Source organism: Silurus meridionalis, chromosome 12 (assembly GCF_014805685.1).
Source record: "Silurus meridionalis isolate SWU-2019-XX chromosome 12, ASM1480568v1, whole genome shotgun sequence".
In the NCBI taxonomy this organism is placed as follows: Eukaryota; Metazoa; Chordata; class Actinopteri; order Siluriformes; family Siluridae; genus Silurus; species Silurus meridionalis.
Genome location: NC_060895.1, coordinates 231,118 through 257,253, shown reverse-complemented (window position 1 = coordinate 257,253; position 26,136 = coordinate 231,118). Strand labels below are relative to the sequence as shown.

The following is a 26,136-nucleotide window of genomic DNA, read 5'->3' as shown; positions in this document are numbered from 1 at the left end:
CATGTGGCTTTCAACCCAGTACTTTTCCGGATTGCTCCAGATCTGATTTCATGTATTTATATATGAAATAAAAAATAATGTTCAATGCAGGAAATGTATATCTATGGCACTTCATCATCTATAACTTAATGTCTTTTTGAGCAATATCAACTTTGATGATGGACAGTAAAGCTCAAAGTGTCTTCTTTCCAAAGATATTTAAATTGTGTATGTAGCACATTTTTATCAGGAACTGTTAACATTTAGGTAAGTTAGGTACGTGTTTCAGCTGTGAGTCCTTAAATTTGGGTGTGAAGGGGCGAAACAGACATAGTCTTAGATAAATGTTTGTAGGAATCTCATTTTTTTATGATATCTTCATTAAATTCAAAGTATAAAATCATGCGACATGTGGCTTTCAACCCATTACTGGATTGCTATAGGACAGATTTCATGTATTTATACTGTGTATGAAGGAAAATACATTTATTTAAGGACATTTTTTTCTACAGTACTTAATCATTTATAACTTATTATTTTTTTTAAATATATCAACATTGAAAAATGGACAGTAAAGCTTCTTTTTAGAAGATATTTAAATTGTGTATGAAGCCCACTTTTATCAGGAACTGTTGACATTTCAGGTAGGGCATAGGTAGGGCATTTCAGCTGTGAGTCCCAAAATCTGTTAAAGGCTAACAGGTTAATGCTTAACAGTCTGTAAATAGATTAAAAGGACAAAACTGAACCTTGGGCCTTTGGCTGTTTGGATCTCAACTTCCCTTCACCTACATGTGCAGGGTATAGTATCATTCCAGTGGCAAATTATTTTGAAATGTGGCTACCGGGTTCTTGTTAGGATCCTTGTTACATTAGAGGTCCAGAAACAACCAAATTCTCAATGAAACCTTGCTCTTGTGTGGACATTTTATGAGGTTACCCTGATGTACCAAACTTTGCAACGGGAGCTGAGCTCTCATCACCTTTCTCGTTGATCTAGGGGTATGACTCTTGCTTTGGGTGTGAACTGTGTTCAACTGTGGGACAAGTCTTAGTTTTACACTGAATAAACATTGTGTGGATAAACAAGAAATGTAAAAATACTGTATCGCTGATAACTTGGTTCTTGCTTGCTGCATGTTTCCTCACACCACCAAATAGATTGAAATCCTTCAAGGGCGATTTCTTCTCCTGAAGCTACTGAGCCCAAAATTTCCTGAACACCTTGAAATTACTCTGGTTTTATGCTGAACAGTCTGTAAATAGATTACAAAGAAAAAAAAAGAATCTTGGACTTCTGGCTGTTTGGATCTCACCTTCCCTTCACCTACATGTGCAGGGTGTAGTGTCAATTCAGTGGTAAATCAATGCCAAGTGTTGGAGTGAATAGTCTAGCTCGTCTCTGATCTTAAATTGTAGGTAGCTCCAGGCAACAGTTTTAAAATGCTAGCATGGAGAAGAGAAGACATGTTCGCAATGTACAGTGACATTTTATTACAAAAGTTTACATGAAGTTTAAATCTCTAATGAGCCTTTCTGTTTCTTGCAGTTACAGAGGGCAGCTTTGACTGGACACCTTAATGTTTTCAGTTAGTTAACAGCAAGGCTTGTTGGTCTAGGGGTATGAATCTCACTGCAGGTGTGAGTGGTCCTGGGTTCAGCTTCAGGACAAGCCCAGGTTTTACATGGAATAAACTTAGTGAGAGTGAAAAAGTTCTATCAGAACACCGTATCGGTGATAACTTGTTTCTAGTTTGCTGCACGTTCCCTCACAAAACCAAAGAGGTGGAAATCCTTTAAGATCGATTTCTTCTCCTATAGCTGCTGAGCCCAAATTGCCTAAACAACTTGAAATTACTCTAGTTTTATCGATAACAAAGAAACCAAACAAACCTTGGACCTCTGGTTGTTGGGAACTCACCTGCATGTGCAGGGTATAGTGTCATTCCAGTGTCAAATCAAGGCCAAATGTTACACTGCATAGTCTAGCTCTTCTCCAACAGAGCTGTTTCATCTCCTACAGTTATAGCATGCATTGTTGGCTAGACACTATTAATTTACCCTGTTTTTATATTGAAATCTCCTTTTCAGTATTGTCTTACCTTTTAGGTAGCACCATTGCATATGCAGGGTATAGTGTCATTCAATTGGCGAATCAATTTGAAATGTAGCTACTTGGTTCTTGTTTGGTTCCTTGTTACATTAGTGGTCCACAAACAACTAAATTCTTGAAGTGACCTTGCTCTTGTGTGGACATATACTGACGTTACCCTTATTATGATTCTCGCTTCAGGTATGCAAGGTTCCGGGTTCAAATCCCTAACGAACCCAACTTTTGCACTCAATAACCTTTGTTGGGGTGAACAAGAGATGACAGCCAACTGTATCTCATCAACTGTATCCCTGATAACTTGGTTCTCACTTGGTGCTTGTTACCTCATAGCACCAAAGACGTTAAAATCCCATGAAAGCGATTTCTTGTCTTTACAGTTTTTCTCAGTCCCTTTGGAGCGTTTTTCAGATCAGAAATGAAATTCTCAAAACTACTTGTTCAAACACCACATCATTTAGTCATTTGTGCTCATCATAAGAACATTTCTCGTTGCTTTGATCAAATTGCGAATGCTTATGTACATCATTTAATCGATTGTGTACAAGTGTCTGCTTTTTCCTACATTATCAGTTGTTTATGTCATGTTGATCAAAATATATTATACTGAGGTTATGTAAATGGTCTTAACCCCCAAAACATTTAGGCACCAGTTCATTGCATAAGTCATTAAATGCAAAATAGTTAAACCAGTTGTCAAAATTTGTCAAGCTCTTCTTCTTCACAGTTCCATTAAACTTTTTTGGTAACTGTGTCTTGAATTGATGAATTGTGCAGATGAACATTGAATGTCACTAATGAAGGGGTGTATTTACTTTCAGACCAATAATCAACTAGTTCTCTAAAACAGGTCAAGGTCAAGTTCTATACCTGCCAAGAAATTGAGTATTCTGGTCTCCACATGGAGGTGTAGGTTAAAATCCCAATTCTAACAACATCTTTATTTTAATTAGAAATCAAAACAATAACAAAATAATTATTCTCCTTCGTCTTTCAAACACAGACATACAGATTAAATAAGTATATGGTTACCTAATAGTGGGAAAGACAGACAGAAAAACAGCCAGAAAAAACTGTTAATACAGACTAGCAGGCAGATGGATATATAAATTAGACAGATCAATAAATCAATTGGAAAAACCCAGCCATTAGGGTTGCACATTTTTTATTTACTTCAATGACGAAATGACGTCATCGCACAATGATGTCACGGCGTTATTTAGCAACTTTTGAAAGGATATCGATTTGTAACCCATAACAGTTCTAAAATAAAGATAAATTTTAATTTCCAAAAGTTTAAAACCTGTTTTTAGTCTTTATTATGTCTTTTTTAAGGACTTTCTTCCTGGCAACATCTACATTAGGTATTGCCTTTACTGACGTCATTCTTTTTGTTGGTTTCACTTGTTGGTCCTCCTTTTTTCTTTTCCCGTTTCATTTTCAATTCCTGTTGCTTGTTCCTTACATGTTGGATCGTTAGATTCCATTGCGTTCAGGTCATTTTGCAAACTGTCTGTCAACTCCATTTGAATCCATGAGTCTCCGTCCTGTTGCATGTCCACCAATGTCTCTTCCCTTGGTCCTTCTTCTTCACCGCATCCAAAGCGTTTTGCAAACTTTCAGTTAGTCCTATTTGGGTCCAGACTCCCCCGTCCTGCTGTAAGTGATCCTCCTGGTTGTTGTGCATCTTTTCTTCTTGTTCCACGCCCTTGTACATTGTTGATTCTCCCTCTTGTGTTGTTGTTATTTCCTCTTCTCGCTGCTCACTGTCTCGTTCATGCAACTGCCAATCCACCTGCTGTTCATCATCCTCCTCCTCCTCCTCCTCTTCATTCCCCATCCAACACTCACGCTTATTTAAAGGCACATTGCAGTCCGGGCACATTATTGCATTGCAGTCCCTCGCAAGTGCCCTCTCCCTACACTTAAAACACTTGAAATACGGGCAATCCTTCACCACATGATTCGAGCTCATGCACAGCAGGCAGATCTCGGAACTGTTTATCTTAACGGACGGCTCATATTTTTTTTTAAAAGCACTGCTAACAAACACTATCAAGCTTTTAAAAGAGTCAGAGCAAAGCCTGCAATTCACTATTCAGTGCCCCAGAGAAACCATCTTATCCACTTGCAATGTTAAATCTCAAGCCATAAAGAAAAAGTTGGAAGACACCCAAGTGGTAGCAGCAAAGGACAACTGCATCAGACACTGCTAGGATTCAAACCAAGAATATCCTGTTTACTAGACAGGAACTTTAACCAACTAAGCCACAGCGCCTCAATGCCACTGAGCAAATACTCAGCCAGCTGTTAAATGGAAATTCTTTGCTATTAGATTTAGGAAACCAATACTGCATGGACATATGCATTTGAGCTAACAGCTAATAAGGCAGAAGCATAGATTTGATTTTTGTCCTAATGCTGTCCTACCATACTTGATGCTTGATACTTGCTAAGGTCCTCAACAGAAAATATAATCAAATACAAATATAGTACAAACAAAGCCATGCCAAAGCAGTGAAAATGTTGTAATATCTATCTAATAATGTCTCAACAAACCACCAAAATTCAGTTGAAATTAGCATGCAACACACAACTGTTGACAGCAATTGCTCTGAGGGTACTACTCTTACAGCAATAACAAAGCAGTGCTGCAACTAACTAACAAACAATAGGCACCACTGTCCTTAGTTGTAGGAGCAATTGATCTTGATTGTTTTCTCTTGGTCCCATGCATGTTGTATTTGTTTTATATTAGAGACTTTCAAATCTTTTGTAGAACAATTGCTGTACCACTGGACTGTGCACTTTGGTTGTAAGAGAAACCTCTTGTATTCAAGAACTCGGAATCTGCCATTGCCTGCCAGTTAAATCATCACAAGCAGTCTATAATTGTTCATGCCAATGAGATTGTTAGTGTTAAGATGGAACTCACACTAGTTCTCTAAACACATTCCTATTTTGATTGTTCAGTGTCTATAGGATCTTTACGATGAGTATGTAAAGTAAACGGAATGTCTATATATATATATATATATATATATATATATATATATATATATATATATATATATATATATATATATAACGACTAAATGAGACAGAAGATAAAGACCAACCAACATCAAACTAAATGTATTCAAGTCATGTATTCAAAAATAAATATTAGGAGTTAAAACTTGACTGTAGATTAGGTTTAGGAAAACTACTAGACTTTGCATGAACCAAAACCTGGACTAAACATTTTTACATGACAAATCATATCTACTGTTTAATTTCAGAACATCAGGAATAGTGAATTATGGATTGACTATTAAAAATGAGAAAACTCAAATCCACAGCTAAAGAATTGCATGCACACTTAATAAAATGCATGTGTTTAAATTGAATGCACACTAAATAAAACAAGATGATAACTGACCTCGTTTACACAAAACTTGGAAATGACAGATTGTTCTTCATCTGTCAGAGAAGGAAGTTCACATTTTCCTTTAAGTAGTGCATCAATCATGTTTGAAGATAAAACATCATCACAGGAATCCTGCAGTGTTTTCAATGCACTAGTGATGAGGGATTGTTTTGTGTATTTCTGAGGTGCAGCATCCAGTCGAGGCTTTTTAGCAGCACTGGGTGGTGGCATGTCTGATGCAGCTCTCTTTGTTCTCAGGTTTGTCTGGGTTTGATTTCCTGGAAGAAAAGATTTGACGACTGACACACACACACACACACACACACACACACACACACACACACACACACACACACACATTCATCATACTATTTCATATAATACAATGACCAGAATAAAAACTTCATTTTGTTTGATGAGGGAAAATTTGACCATATTAAAAAATAACAATGAATTTCTTACAACAATTTTAACAAAGAAATCTTCAGATTTTTTATATTTTTCACATTCATACATGATATTTTCTCCATTTCAGTATTGAAAGATCGAATAAAGAGAAATGTTTGTTGAATTTGAGTACGTCCAAAATATTTTTACTTTCTACTGTATTTTATAAAACTGTCCAGGAAACTGTCAGGTCTCTGTCTTCCAGACTCAAACTCTGGACTGTTACACATTTAGGTTCATTAGGATGTTTACATTGGTGACTCTTTATTTATTTAACAAACAAACCAAAAATTGAACCTTGTGGTTCCAATACTTTTGGAGGGAGATGTGCATTCTAGGTTTATGCTGTGATCAAATTGTACATCTTCTAGAAAAAAATGTACGTCACATTTAAATACATTTGTCAGCTTTCTACTCATTCCCAATGTGAGTGGAGGAACTCTTTATCCCTGTAATGACAATAACCACTTTATTACAGAGTCAATGCAGATGTTTGTGTCTGTAAAATCATTTACAAAATGAAACGAAAATGTGCTCAGATCACACGAATCACATTATATGTTTATTTAACGAAAGTGTATCATGCATTAATAATGTGCTTGTACTGTCTTACACACTGAAGGCAGAAACATTAAAACTCTACCCACCTTTAAGTGCCCGAAGCTGGTTTTTAATACCGGCATTTCTGTGGAAAAGAAAAGAAAAGATTCAGATAGAACACTAGATGTTCCAGTGCAGTTTATCTCTTGTTGATTGTGTTTACAGAGAATTACATGGATCAAATGTGATTAATTCACATGACACAGACAATTCTATAGTATAGATAATAAATTAGGAATTTGATATTACAGGAAAATAATCAGTATAAATAAAGTAAAAACAGCAATAGAAACTTACTTGTTTGTGTTGGTGTCCTGCATCTTCAAACTTTCCGTATATAAAGTGAAGAGGTTTTGCGATGCTCTGCTCACGCACGTCCAGTAGAAAATTAACGAATTACATTTAGGCACCAGTTCATTGCATAAGTCATTAAATGCAAAATAGTTAAACCAGTTGTCAAAATTTGTCAAGCTCTTCTTCTTCACAGTTCCATTAAACTTTTTTGGTAACTGTGTCTTGAATTGATGAATTGTGCAGATGAACATTGAATGTCACTAATGAAGGGGTGTATTTACTTTCAGACCAATAATCAACTAGTTCTCTAAAACAGGTCAAGGTCAAGTTCTATACCTGCCAAGAAATTGAGTATTCTGGTCTCCACATGGAGGTGTAGGTTAAAATCCCAATTCTAACAACATCTTTATTTTAATTAGAAATCAAAACAATAACAAAATAATTATTCTCCTTCGTCTTTCAAACACAGACATACAGATTAAATAAGTATATGGTTACCTAATAGTGGGAAAGACAGACAGAAAAACAGCCAGAAAAAAAACTGTTAATACAGACTAGCAGGCAGATGGATATATAAATTAGACAGATCAATAAATCAATTGGAAAAACCCAGCCATTAGGGTTGCACATTTTTTATTTACTTCAATGACGAAATGACGTCATCGCACAATGATGTCACGGCGTTACTTAGCAACTTTTGAAAGGATATCGATTTGTAACCCATAACAGTTCTAAAATAAAGATAAATTTTAATTTCCAAAAGTTTAAAACCTGTTTTTAGTCTTTATTATGTCTTTTTTAAGGACTTTCTTCCTGGCAACATCTACATTAGGTATTGCCTTTACTGACGTCATTCTTTTTGTTGGTTTCACTTGTTGGTCCTCCTTTTTTCTTTTCCCGTTTCATTTTCAATTCCTGTTGCTTGTTCCTTACATGTTGGATCGTTAGATTCCATTGCGTTCAGGTCATTTTGCAAACTGTCTGTCAACTCCATTTGAATCCATGAGTCTCCGTCCTGTTGCATGTCCACCAATGTCTCTTCCCTTGGTCCTTCTTCTTCACCGCATCCAAAGCGTTTTGCAAACTTTCAGTTAGTCCTATTTGGGTCCAGACTCCCCCGTCCTGCTGTAAGTGATCCTCCTGGTTGTTGTGCATCTTTTCTTCTTGTTCCACGCCCTTGTACATTGTTGATTCTCCCTCTTGTGTTGTTGTTATTTCCTCTTCGCTGCTCACTGTCTCGTTCATGCAACTGCCAATCCACCTGCTGTTCATCATCCTCCTCCTCCTCCTCCTCTTCATTCCCCATCCAACACTCACGCTTATTTAAAGGCACATTGCAGTCCGGGCACATTATTGCATTGCAGTCCCTCGCAAGTGCCCTCTCTCCCTACACTTAAAACACTTGAAATACGGGCAATCCTTCACCACATGATTCGAGCTCATGCACAGCAGGCAGATCTCGAACTGTTTATCTTAACGGACGGCTCATATTTTTTTAAAAGCACTGCTAACAAACACTATCAAGCTTTTAAAAGAGTCAGAGCAAAGCCTGCAATTCACTATTCAGTGCCCCAGAGAAACCATCTTATCCACTTGCAATGTTAAATCTCAAGCCATAAAGAAAAAGCTGGAAGACACCCAAGTGGTAGCAGCAAAGGACAACTGCATCAGACACTGCTAGGATTCAAACCAAGAATATCCTGTTTACTAGACAGGAACTTTAACCAACTAAGCCACAGCGCCTCAATGCCACTGAGCAAATACTCAGCCAGCTGTTAAATGGAAATTCTTTGCTATTAGATTTAGGAAACCAATACTGCATGGACATATGCATTTGAGCTAACAGCTAATAAGGCAGAAGCATAGATTTGATTTTTGTCCTAATGCTGTCCTACCATACTTGATGCTTGATACTTGCTAAGGTCCTCAACAGAAAATATAATCAAATACAAATATAGTACAAACAAAGCCATGCCAAAGCAGTGAAAATGTTGTAATATCTATCTAATAATGTCTCAACAAACCACCAAAATTCAGTTGAAATTAGCATGCAACACACAACTGTTGACAGCAATTGCTCTGAGGGTACTACTCTTACAGCAATAACAAAGCAGTGCTGCAACTAACTAACAAACAATAGGCACCACTGTCCTTAGTTGTAGGAGCAATTGATCTTGATTGTTTTCTCTTGGTCCCATGCATGTTGTATTTGTTTTATATTAGAGACTTTCAAATCTTTTGTAGAACAATTGCTGTACCACTGGACTGTGCACTTTGGTTGTAAGAGAAACCTCTTGTATTCAAGAACTCGGAATCTGCCATTGCCTGCCAGTTAAATCATCACAAGCAGTCTATAATTGTTCATGCCAATGAGATTGTTAGTGTTAAGATGGAACTCACACTAGTTCTCTAAACACATTCCTATTTTGATTGTTCAGTGTCTATAGGATCTTTACGATGAGTATGTAAAGTAAACGGAATGTCTATATATATATATATATATATATATATATATATATATATATATATATATATATATATATATATATATATATATATATATATAACGACTAAATGAGACAGAAGATAAAGACCAACCAACATCAAACTAAATGTATTCAAGTCATGTATTTAAAAATAAATATTAGGGAGTTAAAACTTGACTGTAGATTAGGTTTAGGAAAACTACTAGACTTTGCATGAACCAAAACCTGGACTAAACATTTTTACATGACAAATCATATCTACTGTTTAATTTCAGAACATCAGGAATAGTGAATTATGGATTGACTATTAAAAATGAGAAAACTCAAATCCACAGCTAAAGAATTGCATGCACACTTAATAAAATGCATGTGTTTAAATTGAATGCACACTAAATAAAACAAGATGATAACTGACCTCGTTTACACAAAACTTGGAAATGACAGATTGTTCTTCATCTGTCAGAGAAGGAAGTTCACATTTTCCTTTAAGTAGTGCATCAATCATGTTTGAAGATAAAACATCATCACAGGAATCCTGCAGTGTTTTCAATGCACTAGTGATGAGGGATTGTTTTGTGTATTTCTGAGGTGCAGCATCCAGTCGAGGCTTTTAGCAGCACTGGGTGGTGGCATGTCTGATGCAGCTCTCTTTGTTCTCAGGTTTGTCTGGGTTTGATTTCCTGGAAGAAAAGATTTGACGACTGACACACACACACACACACACACACACACACACACACACACACACACACACATTCATCATACTATTTCATATAATACAATGACCAGAATAAAAACTTCATTTTGTTTGATGAGGGAAAATTTGACCATATTAAAAAATAACAATGAATTTCTTACAACAATTTTAACAAAGAAATCTTCAGATTTTTATATTTTCACATTCATACATGATATTTTCTCCATTTCAGTATTGAAAGATCGAATAAAGAGAAATGTTTGTTGAATTTGAGTACGTCAAAATATTTTACTTTCTACTGTATTTTATAAAACTGTCCAGGAAACTGTCAGGTCTCTGTCTTCCAGACTCAAACTCTGGACTGTTACACATTTAGGTTCATTAGGATGTTTACATTGGTGACTCTTTATTTATTTAACAAACAAACCAAAATTGAACCTTGTGGTTCCAATACTTTTGGAGGAGATGTGCATTCTAGGTTTATGCTGTGATCAAATTGTACATCTTCTAGAAAAAAATGTACGTCACATTTAAATACATTTGTCAGCTTTCTACTCATTCCCAATGTGAGTGGAGGAACTCTTTATCCCTGTAATGACAATAACCACTTTATTACAGAGTCAATGCAGATGTTTGTGTCTGTAAAATCATTTACAAAATGAAACGAAAATGTGCTCAGATCACACAAATCACATTATATGTTTATTTAACGAAAGTGTATCATGCATTAATAATGTGCTTGTACTGTCTTACACACTGAAGGCAGAAACATTAAAACTCTACCCACCTTTAAGTGCCCGAAGCTGGTTTTTAATACCGGCATTTCTGTGGAAAAGAAAAGAAAAGATTCAGATAGAACACTAGATGTTCCAGTGCAGTTTATCTCTTGTTGATTGTGTTTACAGAGAATTACATGGATCAAATGTGATTAATTCACATGACACAGACAATTCTATAGTATAGATAATAAATTAGGAATTTGATATTACAGGAAAATAATCAGTATAAATAAAGTAAAAACAGCAATAGAAACTTACTTGTTTGTGTTGGTGTCCTGCATCTTCAAACTTTCCGTATATAAAGTGAAGAGGTTTTGCGATGCTCTGCTCACGCACGTCCAGTAGAAAATTAACAAATTACTCTTTGAGACTAATCGTTCTTCTGAGTTAAATTAAAGACTCGTTCAGAATAAAGGAATCGTTCATAACCGACTCATTACTACTCTGAATCATCAGTAATGAGCTCCTGGAGAAACTCCGTGTTCCAGGTGGAGGATGAAGACCCTCTGCCGCAGAGGTGGCAAAAGTACACATATCCATTACTTAAGTAGAAGTACAGATACTCATGTTTTAAAATACTCGGGTAAAAGTTGAAGTACTGATTATACCTTTTTACTCAAGTGAAAGTAAAGAAGTCTTGGCTCTGACATTAAGTAAAAAGTTATTACTTCTACCTGTTTTAGCTGTTAACTGGACCTCACATCCTATTAATATTTGATAGATAGATAGATAGATAGATAGATAGATAGATAGATAGATAGATAGATAGATAGATAGATAGATAGATAGATAGATAGATAGATAGATAGATAGATAGATAGAACTTTATTGTCATTGCATTGTACAGGTACACAGCAACGAAATGCAGTTTGGCATCTACCAGAAGTGCAAAAAGTAGCAATAGTGCAGATAAATATTTATCATATTTACAGCATGTGATATATATCTAAGCATATGTACAGTGATTAAATATGAAGGCTGTAACAGTGCAGAGATGTGTGGACATCATTAAGAGCCTTTGCTATGTTTCCACACAGACAGTTAATGAGGTGATACCGAAGAAGGTGCACCTCTTCAAGTCAAGAAACTTTTATATATATAATCATAGACATTTTACAGATTTGAATGATGTATTAGTTTTATCTGTACGATCAATAAAGACAGTCATTTAAGTTCGTTTCGCCATTATGAGGGAAAAACCCACAAAACGCCACCTAGAGGGTAAATTGTGTAAAACATGGCGGATTTGGTGTTTGATTTTAAACTTGGCGCAGAAATAAAACAAAAGTTTACTAATTAAAAATATTTTTATCTGGAGTTTATTTTTTTTTAGATCTAAGTGAAGAAAGGATGTCGTGGATAAATGTATGTTTTGCTGGAGGTTTTAATTAAATTAAATAAAATTTATATTTAGTTATTTGTTTATGTATTTACATTTTTTATAAAAATGGTAAAAAGAGAAATGCGCGCTGAACTGATGGTGCGTTAATAAAATTTAGTGCCGTTTACAATAATTTGAATTTTGACAGCTATATATATATATATATATATATATATATATATATATATATATATATATATATATATATTAATAGAAACCTAATTACAAATGTTGTTACCGAATGAATGTTTCCAGACTGAAGATCCACATATCAGGAATGGGTCTGTTCTCAGTCATGTTTACATCACTGACTCCCTCTGTCTCATCCACGTTAACCCCAAACTTCTCACTGCCTTCTGCCTGCTGATTCTTATCTTCGTAAAGAGTGAGAGTCAGGACTTTATACACCAGCGGATTAAAAAAGACGCTCAGTAACAGGAAATCGGTTGTTCGGCTGAAATCGGCGCGCAGTGAAAATAAAAATTTGATATTTCACCAAACCAGTGGATTAAAAATAAAGTAACAAGCCTGTTTTGAAAATGTAAGAAGTAAAAAGTACAGATATTTGTGTAAAAATGTAATGAGTAAAAGTAAAAAGTTGTCTGAAAAATAAATAGTGGAGTAAAGTACTGATACCAGAAAAATCTACAGTAACGAAGTATTTGTACTCCATTACTTCCCACCTCTGCTCTGCCGGGATGGAGAAACTGTAAGACCCCTGGAACGGTGACTTTCTAGGCTTTTTTAGTTTTATTCTCTTTGCAACGCCAAGTCCCACACTTTGAGAACCACTGAGCTAGGCTAACTAGACGGCTAACTAATCTTAGCTTTAATAGGTTTCATTCTTAGTTTAAATTTTCAAAATTTAGTGAGGTTTAAATAAATTATAAATATCTTAATAAAGAATAATAGAATGTATTCTTAGTAGAATAGTAGAATATCTTTTTGGTTAATTTTTAATCAACTATTCTAAGAAACTAGCTAACACAAACACAGGGCTAGCAAACCCAGTTAGCATGAGACTAATGATAATGTCTTCTACACCATTAGCCAAAATATTTCTGGAAATATTTTCGCTTTTTTATATTTTATTTTTTAGTCAAATTAATCAGCTTCTTCCTGCAAGTACATGAATTTTATGTTAATGATCAGATTAGACAATAAATGAGGAACAGATCGCTTTTCCCCTCTTCCCTCTGGTACCGATGGTCCTGATCGCCTTTCCACATGAGGCTTTTATGGGTGATTTGTTTCTCAATAATAATAATTGTAATTATAATAATTATAAATATTGCAACTAGCTATTTTGGTAATCAATTTAATGATTTTTTTTTTCATTTAATTGGATAAATAACAAACTTATAATTAGATGTTTTGCTTATTATACTATATAAAACACTTATTGAGGGTATTTATGTATAGATATATACTTTAAACAAATGCAAATTTCACATATTGAGTTTAACAATCTTTACTTTAAACATTTTAAAGTGTATAGTAGCTGTTTGTTGATGAGTGCATGAGGGATTTCACCTTGAACACATTTACTCATGCTGGGTTTCTTCTTTCTGTAAACAACACAATAATCATTTAAGTATGAAAGATGAAGCAATTTGTGTAAATCAACATTTGCATTCTATTTTACAGATGGCAAGTTGACAACCAAACTTAATCAGTATAAAATATAATACAACATTGATTTGACAATTTTTGTTGAAAAAAGTAATTTTGTTCAGTTGTGAAGATATAAACATCTAGATTATGCAATGAATTAAATGTTGCATATAATGAAATGATATATGCATAAATGAAATATACAAACATTGAAAACAAGCATTTGAACGTAGTAAAGCCGCAGTAAATCACGTTTGAATACAGATAAGTTACTGTTATAGACAAATGCTATAAAAAGAGAATGAAACGGAGAAACGCAGCAAGTTAACAGACTTAATGAAAAAAAAAGGAATAAATATGCATTGGTGTACAAATGATTTTATTTGCTGCTTTCAGGTTTAGTGTTTGTTCGCAGCATTTTAATTGAATCCATCACGATGTCGGATTGCGCAACCTGATGCCTCGCGAGTCACGACAGAACAGATCCAGTGCGACTGTCCAGAAGTTACAAACAAACAGTTTACATATTATTAAACTACACCATTTTCACATGATGAGGATAACGGCATTCGCTTACAACCAATTTCATTATTGATTATTATCGATTTTATCGATTAGTTGTTGCAGCCCTAATAATAAATAATAAACTCAGTGTTTCAAAGAAAATAAAAACTCATAAAGTTTGGAAACTCACTGTTCCAGCAGTCGTACAGTCGCTCTATCGAACATTTTTCTACTATTGAACATCAGGTAGCTGGTAAGTAGTGTAAGTAGTAGTAGAATATAGTAGACTCTTTAGACCAGGGGTGTCTTTTTTTTTTTTTTTTTTTTAACTGAAGTCCTGCATTATATCTGTTTAATATGAATTGTGTGTTGACATGACGTCTCTCATGAAGGTTGTCAGTTACAAGACTGAGACAAAAGGGTATGAATGCGTCCAATTTAAATCTCAAGATGTGGCAAATTTGGCAAAAAGAAAATCTTGGTGGCAAACTTTTTAACATATGAGGGGATTTCAGTCAGCATCAGGGGATAATTTTGCTGGTGTCGGCATAAAGACTAACAGCAGTGTCTAAGAGCAGTGTCTCTGTTGTTTTACAGCTCCGTCAACACTTTAATCTCTTAAGGAGCACAAGACTGAGAGGAACCACCACACGAAGGTCCACTCACATCCAGCTCAAGTTCCAGCTGTGGAGGAGAAACCAGCTGCAGCTCAAGTTCCAGCTGTGGAGGAGAAACCAGCACAATTTTAAAATTCAGTTAAAGCTCCTTCAGCACCTGTAAGTGAAGTCCAGATCTACAAGGACACTACATTAACAACAAAACACACACACACACACAACACAATAACTATATTTAGTATTTTTATATGTATACTATTATTTTAGTAGTATGTGAAAACTAAACCCATTTAGTGCATTTATTATTGGCATATCACATCAAAATACAAATAAATAAATAAATAAATAGAAAAATCATAAATAAACTTTGACTTTATTGCTCGTAAACATCCAAAATTTTTGGTGCCTCCACCGGTAACCATGTTGTGGGTCTGAAGTTTGAAGCTGTTGGTGTATGAACGAGGCTCCTCTGCTTCATGTTTTGTTCCGTCTCCTCCAGAGATGATTGTTAGAGTTCTCTCCAGGGTTTGGAGGCTCAGTTTAATATAAGTTTATTGATTGTAGCACATTTTATTTTGATTGTGTGAAGCTTTCTGGCACTACAGAGGAGGTGATGCTGCCCGACAGCCAAAAAATAGTCGAGTTTGCTAGAAATAAAGTTAGAATTGGAAACCTTTATTTTTTTTTAAGGTGGTGCATCTGGGAAAAATGCTTCGAGGGTTTGTTCTCGAGTCAGTGCAGTTTGGAAGGTGTTTGCCAAAATTATGTTTGATGTTCCAACTGAGAGCTCGCTGTCTTGTTCCACAAAAGTAAGGTTTTTAACGCGCTGACACATGTAGTTACGTTCCTGTTGACAATACCTGCTGCTGTGATGGCAGAGAGGTGAAGGCGTTAGACTCAAAATCTTATGGGATTTTCTCACTCAGGTTCAAACCCTGCTCACAGCATTTCAGCTCTTAGTGAGTGTGTTGTATAAACCCACTTATTGCTAAGTGTATGATGGAGTTCAAGAGGAGGTGAACACTGTATAGCAATTATGTTAGAAACTGGATTATCTGCACTTCTTTTGTGCTTTAAGAATTGTGCTGTCCTGAGCAGTAAAACTCAATGGAACTCGAAATGTCTTGTGTTTAATAGTGAGAAAAGTGTAAAAGTCTGGCAGACACACTGTTCAATTCTAAATGATTTTTTCAAGGTGAACGTATGATAAACTATGAATTTGTAGAAAGTGTAGTCAAGACATTGCAGCAAACTTCATCACCACTGCGATGGCCGAGTGGTTAAGACTTGAAATCCCACGCAGGTTCAATCCTGCTCACAGCGTTTCATCAATGTGTGATAGTGTTTTATTGTTAAGTCTTTACTGTGTGAAGTGAACAGAAGTGTTTTATGCATAGAAGAAACGTTGGAAACAAACATAATCTGGTTTACTTGAGGTGAAAGTTGTTTTGCTGGGACTAAGAGGAAGTCCATAAGAACTCACATTACCTCTTTAGAAAACATGATTCGTCTTGTGCTTTCTACAAGATCGAAAAGGTTCAGAAAGATCTTTTTAAGCAAAAACATGTTTCAAAAGTCTCAGACATGTCTAAAAGGTCACACAAGGCTTTAGGGGGTGATGAGTGGACATCTCATCTGCAGCGGTAGAGGATGATGAGTGGACGTCTCTTCTGTTTAAACATTTTCTCTTATAAATTTTTGTCAGCACAAACCTTATGAAACAGATCAAACTATTTCTACTGATGGGTAGCAGGTGTGTTTCGAGCTCTACTGAGTGGACGTCTCGTGTACAGCGGTAGAGGATGATGAGTGGACGTCTCGTCTGCGGCGGTAGAGGATGATGAGTGGACGTCTCGTCTTCGGCGGTAGAGGATGATGAGTGGACGTATCATCTGCGGCGGTAGAGGATGATGAGTGGATGTCTCGTCTGTGGCGGTTTGCCAGCACTTGGGTTTGGCTCTGAAGCTGGAACCACACCACAGTGCACAGTGCATGCGGTGTGGGAGTGACATGGCTCAGTTTGGAGCGGTGGTGAGGGTCAGAGTGTGAGATAGAGATGATGGTACAGTGTGTAAACACTGCTGTGTCACAGTGAGGGTGTAAATAACCCCTGAAAGTCTTATAAACTTCCCCTTTCACTCTTGCAGATACCCTTCTATCACACATCACTCCTGCCACTCTTCTCCACCCACTCCACCCTGCCTGCACTATTTTCTTTTTTTTGCATTTAAAAATTTGTATTATTTATTTAATGCTCCAGTGTTGATGCTACCATAGAAGATGGTTCCCTTGGGACACTTGTCAATGATGACAATATCAATACAAACAAAAAAAATGAAAACCATCAGTGTAGAGGGAAAGCCTCATCTGTGTTTATTTGCAACTAGGAACAGTAACCCTGGAGAAGAAATTACATACAACTATGGTGATTCTGATTGGCCTTGGAGAAGCAAAATATTACTGAGGCTGTGTTTACACGTAGATATAATAGATCATTACATGTTACTTTTATCTATTTATATTCCCATGTTTCAGATTGTTATAACATCTTTATAGGTAGCAGTTAAAAAACAAAGGTTGCCGCCACCACCAGAAATGAGTACTACAGCACCATTTGAGGTAAGAATGATGAATATAAATCAAACTGCCACCATCTATCCTCTGGTCGGTGAAAGATGACAAATATTATTAAATACTGAAATCAAATGATTGTATAGTCATTTGTATAGGAGGAAGACAGTGAACAATAACTTTCTTGGTAGGCCACTGTTTAGATACAAGCCGTTGTAACGCGTTGAGTCCGGGTGAAGGGTTAGCTCGAGTTGTAACTCCAGTTGCAACAGAAATCTTATAAGCACAGACAGGTTTCCAAAACTCTTGCTTTTTTATTTTTCTTGGCAACGTCGTTACGAGTTATTCAAAGAAACTTAGAAATCAGCATCAGGAAATAATAAGGACATAATCCTCGTCTTGAACAGACGCAGGAATACCGGAAAAATGCTGTGCCGGTCTTTTCCCAAAATACCGCTATGCTCCTAAAGGAAGCACAACATATTTCACCCTTTACACCGTGTGTAACGTGTCTTTCGTTAAAGCCTGTGTAAAGTACATTAGTGTAGTATAGAGAGGTGCGGCTTATTTATGTAAAAAATAAAAATATTTGTAAAATTCAGGCTTATATATGGGTGCGCTTTATAGTCCGGAAATTACGGTAATTAATCAGTATCTAGTGTGTATGGCTGAGACCTGTTTTATGAGAACACTGTGTCTAATAAGGACGTTCATGGAGTATAATGTAAGAGTCCTCTACCAAAGGAGTATTAGTGTGTGTCAGTGTGTTTCACAGGGTTTTAGTGATTTACATGTTTTTGGTGTTTATCGGAGTGTATATGGAACAGACATGGTTTAGCAGTACGCTGCGTATATGGGGACCTTGTTGTAATGTGATAGTCCATGTACATCAGCAGCAGTGTCTACAGTGTCCGACAAAATCCTGGTCTCGAGGGATTTTATAAAGTTATTGTATGAGCACCATATACTTTATTAGATTCATTTTTCTTAAATTTGCCTCTTATAGATGTAGACTTACTGACTATTGTACATCCTCATCCCTCAGAGGTGAGGGTTTGTTACAGAAGCACCACATAGCAGATATGACCTGGGTGATTGTGTATCATGAGTACTGAAGTGACCCAAATCTTATAGTAAAGTTAAGCCATTATTGTTATTGCTGGGTGTCAATTATGTGGGTGTAAATCAATAAAGACAGAAAAGATATGTAAAAAAAAAAAAAAAAAAAATATATATATATATATATATATATATATATATATATATATATATATATATATATATATATATGTCTTGTTAATTATGTCAAAATGATAGTCCTTAAATGTGTTAACCTGGTTAAGAAGACACTACAGCCAGGCTTACACTGTCTGATTTTTAGAATAACTCCAATATTTTGCTGCTGTCTGTACATCAGATAGTCAGTAGAATATGAGGGTAAATTGTAAACAGTAGTTAAGCAAAATTTATGTTTAAACCAAAAGTTTGAAAATTTTATTGGTTTGTGTCCTGGCTAAACGGAGGTGTTAGCCATTAAAATATTCCTGGACAGGTCCATATAAAAGCATTTCGATTTGTCTATTTCAGATTACCATCGTAAAGGACCAATCTAATCCTAAGGAACAGTGTTCAAAAGAACTTTGTGAAAAGACAGAAAAAGTAAGGATGCCTGATACATTGTTTTGTCATAAGAAATTCTGTAAAATAATTTTGTTTCGACTTTACGACCACAATCGCTGGCCGCGGCGTGCATAATTTCTGGCAGGGCAATTTTACAGTGCTGTACATATAGCCTTCTCTATTTATGACCAAATCGTGTTACGAAAGATTTGCCAGCTTCCGGCATCATTTCACAGTACTATACATATAGCCTACTCAACCAATCTGTCGGTCCTGATCGTGGTCGTAAGTCGACGACTACCTGTATGTACTGTATCATATTAAAAAGAAAATATGACAAAGGTTTATATACATTTTTTGTATATTATAAATCAGTCACACTGTTCAGTAGAATATACAAAAACCTTTTATTGCTAACACACACCTCTTATAATGTCAAGAGTAAACCCTGTAAATTAAGAATTTGTTTTTATTACAATATAACAATATAACAATATAACAATATTTGTGTTTAATTTGTGAAAATGTCCAATGCCCTTAAACATATAGATTTGATTATGATGTTAAAAGGCTGTTCTGGGAATACTTTTCACAGAATTGTAAACATAAAATGGTACTTGCAACTGATGTGTGTGATTATGAATAGATGTAAATGAGGAATTGGTGGGTGGGGTTTTGTTTCCACATGACCAAAGCCACGGCAAAATTTTAATATTAACAGTTCATAAAAAAAAAAACACATGGAATATCATTAGAATATACACTTGTTACAAACCATTCATAAATATATTATTTGTGTGTGTGTGTGTGTGTGTGCTGGAAAATGAGGTGGAGCTGGACTCTGTTCTACAGCTGGAACTTGAGGTGGAGCTGGTTTCTCATCCACAGTTGGAAGTTCTTCTACAGCAGGAACTGTGTCTACTGCTGGGGCATTTTCTTTATTTGGCTTTACCTTCTGGCTTGGTGTGAAAGAGGGAGTCATATTCTGAGTCTGTAACATACACAGCTGTTACCACTTCATTTTATTTTGTTTTTATCAGATCATCATCACTGCTAGCAGGAGGCTCTTGTGGTAACTAGCAAAAGGAGGTTCTTAAACCTTTTCAGCCAGTAACCCATGTAACTGCAATATTGAACTTAAGCATCAATTCATTTTAATGTGGACAGCATGATGTGGTAGATGTTTAGGGTACAGTTTTCATCTGCACATTCTCCATCCTCTGCACATTATGATGGACAGGGTTATCCTGGTGTTCTCGTCTCAGTAGGGTCTTCTGCTTGTTAGTGAAGACCTGGGTGTGGTGGTACCTCTCAGTCTCGTGCTCTTTACGAGATTAAAGTGTTAATGGAGCTGTAACACAACAGAGACACTGCTGTTAGTCTTTATGCCGACACCAGCAAAATTACCCCATGATGCTGACTAAAATACTTTCATATGACCAAACCCACCCTTTATATTAATAGCTTACACTTTATGGCCGTTAAGACGTTTGCCATTGAGTTTTTCTTTTGCCAAATCCGAAGCCTCTGGAGACTCAAATTGGACGTATCCATAGTCCATGAGCTCTGGGAGAAACTCCGTCATCCAAGTGGAGGATGAAGACCCTCTGCCGGGATGGAGCAACTGTACGACCTTTATTATAAAAATTATTATCATTGAGAAACAAATCACCCATAAAAGCCTCAAACAGGTGGAAAGGCGATCAGGAGTGAAGAGGGGAAAATCTGTTCCTCATTTACTGTCTAATCCCAATCATTATCATAAAAATTGTGGACTTGCAGAAAAAAGCTGATACATTTTACTAAAAAATAAAGAATAAAAGAGCGATAACATTTCCAGAAATGTTGCAGTGTGCAGAAATGGACCTCTTGGCTAATCATCATTAGCCTCATGCTAGCCGGGTTTGTTTTTGTGTTAACGAGTTTCTTAGAATATTTGACTAAAAGTTGACCAAACAACAAATACATTCGTTATTAAGACACTTATAGTTTATTTAAAGCTCATTAATTGTAGAATATTTAGACTGAGGAAGAAGCTTTTGAAGCTAAGACTAGTTAGCCTAGCTCAGTGGTTCTCAAAGTGTGGGACGTGGCCCTCTAGTGGGGAATAAAGACATGACAGGTGGGGCGCAATGAACGGCAGGATTTATTTATTTATTTGTTCTTCATTAATCTTCATTAATGATTTTCACCATGAATAAAGTTCATACGCTCAAAGCACCACAAACAATGTTGTGAAAATATATTCAATGGATAAATTTGTAACATTGACAAAAAAACAAACAGGTAATTCAGCACAAGCAGACAAAAACAAGGTAGATGGTAGGAGCAATAAACCAAAAATTCAGGCTTAAAGGAAATATTATTGTGGTTTGTGTTATCTTGTTTCTTTTGCCACATCTTATCTCTAAAGGTTTTCGGGTGTTGCTACACTGAAAACTAAATACAGATATCAGCTCAATATTGAACATGACTTGAGAGTGACATTATTAGGTGTACAACCCCATTGTGAAAAGATGGATGAAATGCATTTGCTCTATTTTGCACAGATTGCAAAGTGACAGAAAGGCCAAGTGATAACACAACTACACCTTTATTTTCTCTATTTTTGTTTTTGATGCTAGTTGATGTTCATTTAGAATTGGATAGTTCATTTTTCAACTTGAAGTATGTTATTATAATTTTTTGAGGTGACGGGGGACAGGTGGAGTTTAAAAATCCACCCCTTTAAAGTGGTAAATAGCAGAAAAAAGATTGAGAACCAATGCAATAAAACACGCACAGAAGTCAGAATGGAACATAAAGCACGTCCTGATAGTGCCGCTAGAGGGCAGTGTGAGATTGACAGTTGAGGGTGTGAAGCTGGGGATCAATAGTCTGTTAAGGGGTGGGAAGAGGGAAAAAGAAAGGGAAGAAGGGAAAACAGGAAAAAGAAAAACTAAATGAAAGGAAAAATGAAACATGCCTTGCACATTTGCTATGTTTTTTTGCAGATTGATGTATATATTTTATAGCAAACTGCCTTTTTATGTGCTTCCCAGGGAGAATCTGTGAATGACACCGGTTCGAATCCCACCTCAGGCACCGCTGAACTCCCCCAATAGTGCACAAAAATACTGATGTGAATAAAAATAAATCACTTGTCACTCATGGTAATATCTGTGTGATTTGACTGATTTTTTTTTTTTTGTGCATAAAATGTATATATATTTCTTTTCTTAATTTACTTATTTAACCTTTAACACTGAAAAAGTCTCTTTTTCTTTATATGGGACATGTTTTGTATTTGTTATATTAATATTCTACTTGATGATAATAATGACGATGAAAATGGGTTCAGCAGGTTCATAGAATAATTCATGAGTCAATGTTCTATGAACAATAAAACATTTTATTTTTAATTACTGAAAATGCTACGAAAACGTCAAATGCTAAATTATAATAATGCAAACACACAAAGATATAAATATTACAAAACTATGTATATATTAACAAAGGTTATTTAACAATAGATATAATCAAGTACAATGATAACAAAAAGTCCCTAATTGGGTTTAAAACAACAGCCTAATCATAAATAACTATAGATTATAATAGTAGTAAATCCACAAAAATAAACAGTAAAATGAGTCGCTCAAAACACCAGGAAGAAATGATTAAAGGAGCAGAACTGGAAGAAACAGCAGGTCTGGATGCAGATGAATCACTGGTTGAAGGAGATGGACTTTGACTACCAGGCTGTAAAGACACATATTGCATATTATGCACTTAAACATAATAATGATGATGATAATGACATATGAAGGTCTTTTTAAATGACATGAATCTGCATTAGTAAATTTATATTAGGTTTGGCTGCTGAATTGTTGCTGAAGGATCCACCAAACCGTGACTTTGTAAACTAAAAGAAAGAGGCGACAGAACAGACTGACATTCATGTAAAATCATACATGTGCTAGAAATGTAAAGATCTGATTTCCCTTTTGAAGAAAACACAAATAATATTCTATCCAATAAAAGACAATATGGCTATAAAATATGAAAATAATGAATGAGCATTAATAATGTAAGTGCAGGCTGTATAATGGTGGGGGTGGAGGTAGAGGGCAGTAGGAGTGTAGTAAAGCAGGTGAAACACTTACGGCCTGGTAGAAGAACAATAAAGAGTGTGGAAAACAGGTTTTATTTACCTTTTAGTCTTGGTATTTTTACAGATCTAAATAAGAAGAAACATTGCAAAATCTAACATTCAGACATCAATATGTTTAATCCACAATCATCTCTGTACACTAGTGAGAGTCTGGGGGCAGAAGTGAAAATATGAAGATGTATAAATATATAAATTTAACATTAAAATGAGTAATAAATGGTCTCATAAATGGTCTCATGTCCACTGTAATGTTTGTTCTTGCTTGCAATGTTTTAGATGAGTTGAGGAGGTCATAAATAAAAAATGTGTTAAAATTTAAAATCAATGAAAGAAAAACCAAAGCCTTTTAAAATGATCTCAGTGCTTCCACTATTTGATCACTGGATGAAAATGGGAGAAGAAAAAGCAAACATTGTTCATGGATCTAAACAGCAGTATCACTTTTGTGTGTGTGTATATATACACACACACACACACACACACACACACACACACACACACACACACACACAGTGGAACCCACTTATCTCGACCTCGGTTAACTCGACAACCCTATTAAGTCGACGTTTTTGAAGTGGAACCGGCAAATTCTCGCTTTGTCTAAGCATTTTTTATCGGTTATGTCGGCTTTTTTATGTCGCCGAACCCTAATATCTCGAGCACAAGGGGGGAAAAATTTGCCATTTAACGTCAGTTATCGTCGATCGGCAGTCGATCGGCACTGTGCAGCCGCAGAAGAACTCGCGAAAGTGGCGGAAAAAACAAGCCTTACAGATGCTACAGGTGTTGTATTGTATTCTGGTAAATCTCTGCTGTTAGTTAGTGCACATATGCCTTTTGTTGTTAAATGTTATGCGATGAACGGGAGGCGAAAGCCGCGCTTGGTAGGAGCACAGTGCGGAATGTGGGATGAGCAGCAAAAGCATAGATTTAACAACGGCATGATCGGGGGGAAGCCGCGATGCGGCATATCGAAAAGGGCATATCGAAAAGCGCAGCCGTTGAGAGAGTGCCGGTGGGAAGGCACGTACCGGGATACGCATGAGCGATAACAACGACCGCTGTGAACCAACATATACCAACAATAACGGACAGTGAGAGTGTGGAAGTTTAAATTGGAGCTGGTGATGATGCTAAACGAGCACCATATGTGGGCGATTGAAGCCGGGAGCTTCAGAGAAAGCGGCCGAGAAAGCCGAAGGGGGCGTGGCAGGTGGATTCCTGACAGTTAACAAACATGTATGTAGATTTTTATAGCATGCCTTCATCAAACAAATCGCTGCAACGCTGTTGTGTAAAAAACCCCTCCAAAAAATGTGCATGCACATTCTCATTTATTAACGCACATCATGTACATAGAGAAATTTCAAGCACGTTAATATATTGCTGCCATCAGAGGTGGGAAGTAATGGAATACAAATACTTTGTTACTGTACTTAAGTAGATTTTTTTGGTATCAGTTCTTTACTCCACTATTTATTTTTCAGACAACTTTTTACTTTTACTCATTAGTTTTTTACACAAATATCTGTACTTTTTACTATTTTCAAACCCGGCTCGTTACTTTAGTTTTAATCCATTGATTTTTTTTTTCACTGCGCGCTGATTTCAGCCGAACAACCGATTTCCTGTTACTGCGCGTCTTTTTGAATCCGCTGGTGTATAAAGTCCTGACTCTCACTCACCACAGATGTAGACTAGTTTACGAAGATAGAATCAGCAGGGCAGAAGGCAGTAAGAAGTTTGTGGATGAGACAGAGGGAGTCAGTGATGTAAACATGACTGAGAACAGACACATTCATGATCATCATATTTTCTCTGCTTGTGTTCTATATGTGGATCTTCAGCCTGGACTCATTTATTCGGTAACAACATTTTTAATTCATTTTGTGTATATATATATATATATATATATATATATATATATATATATATATATATATATATATATATATATATATATATATTTCTTTTCTTAATTTACTTATTTAACCTTTAACACTGAAAAAGTCTCTTTTTCTTTATATGGGACATGTTTTGTATTTGTTATATTAATATTCTACTTGATGATAATAATGACGATGAAAATGGGTTCAGCAGGTTCACAGAATAATTCACGAGTCACTGTTCTATAAACAATAAAACATTTTATTTTTAATTACTGAAAATGCTACGAAAACGTCAAATGCTAAATTATAATAATGCAAACACACAAAGATATAAATATTACAAAACTATGTATATATTAACAAAGGTTATTTAACAATAGATATAATCAAGTACAATGATAACAAAAAGTCCCTAATTGGGTTTAAAACAACAGCCTAATCATAAATAACTATAGATTATAATAGTAGTAAATCCACAAAAATAAACAGTAAAATGAGTCGCTCAAAACACCAGGAAGAAATGGTTAAAGGAGCAGAACTGGAAGAAACAGCAGGTCTGGATGCAGATGAAGGACTGGCTGAAGGAGATGAACTTTGACTACCAGGCTGTAAAGACACATATTGCATATTATGCACTTAAACATAATAATGATGATGATAATGACATATGAAGATCTTTTAAATGACAGGAATCTGCATTGGTACATTTATATTAGGTTTGGCTGCTGAATTGTTGCTGAAGGATCCACCAAACCGTGACTTTGTAAACTAAAAGAAAGAGGCGACAGAACAGACTGACATTCATGTAAAATCATACATGTGCTAGAAATGTAAAGATCTGATTTCCCTTTTGAAGAAAACACAAATAATATTCTATCCAATAAAAGACAATATGGCTATAAAATATGAAAATAATGAATGAGCAGTGATAATGTAAGTGCAGGCTGTATAATGGTGGGGGTGGAGGTAGAGGGCAGTAGGAGTGGAGT

General features: G+C 35.7%; 2 long non-coding RNA genes and 2 other non-coding genes across 4 annotated transcripts; all 4 read right to left on the bottom strand.

The window, feature by feature from the left end:
- Positions 1–4,293: 4,293 nt before the first annotated feature.
- trnat-agu lies at positions 4,294–4,367 on the bottom strand. Its single transcript has one exon. It is a non-coding gene; the product is annotated as a tRNA-Thr (tRNA).
- A 914-nt stretch (positions 4,368–5,281) lies between these two features.
- Positions 5,282–6,910, bottom strand: LOC124394792. The gene is made up of 3 exons (XR_006927554.1): positions 6,843–6,910; positions 6,593–6,630; positions 5,282–5,797 (listed from the first exon to the last, which is right to left on the bottom strand). It is a non-coding gene; the product is annotated as an uncharacterized LOC124394792 (long non-coding RNA).
- A 1,598-nt stretch (positions 6,911–8,508) lies between these two features.
- On the bottom strand, positions 8,509–8,582 carry trnat-agu. The gene has a single exon. It is a non-coding gene; the product is annotated as a tRNA-Thr (tRNA).
- Positions 8,583–9,958: 1,376 nt separating this feature from the next.
- On the bottom strand, positions 9,959–11,134 carry LOC124394075. Its single transcript, XR_006927423.1, has 3 exons — positions 11,060–11,134; positions 10,810–10,847; positions 9,959–10,026 (listed from the first exon to the last, which is right to left on the bottom strand). It is a non-coding gene; the product is annotated as an uncharacterized LOC124394075 (long non-coding RNA).
- Between the last annotated feature and the right edge of the window lie 15,002 nt (positions 11,135–26,136).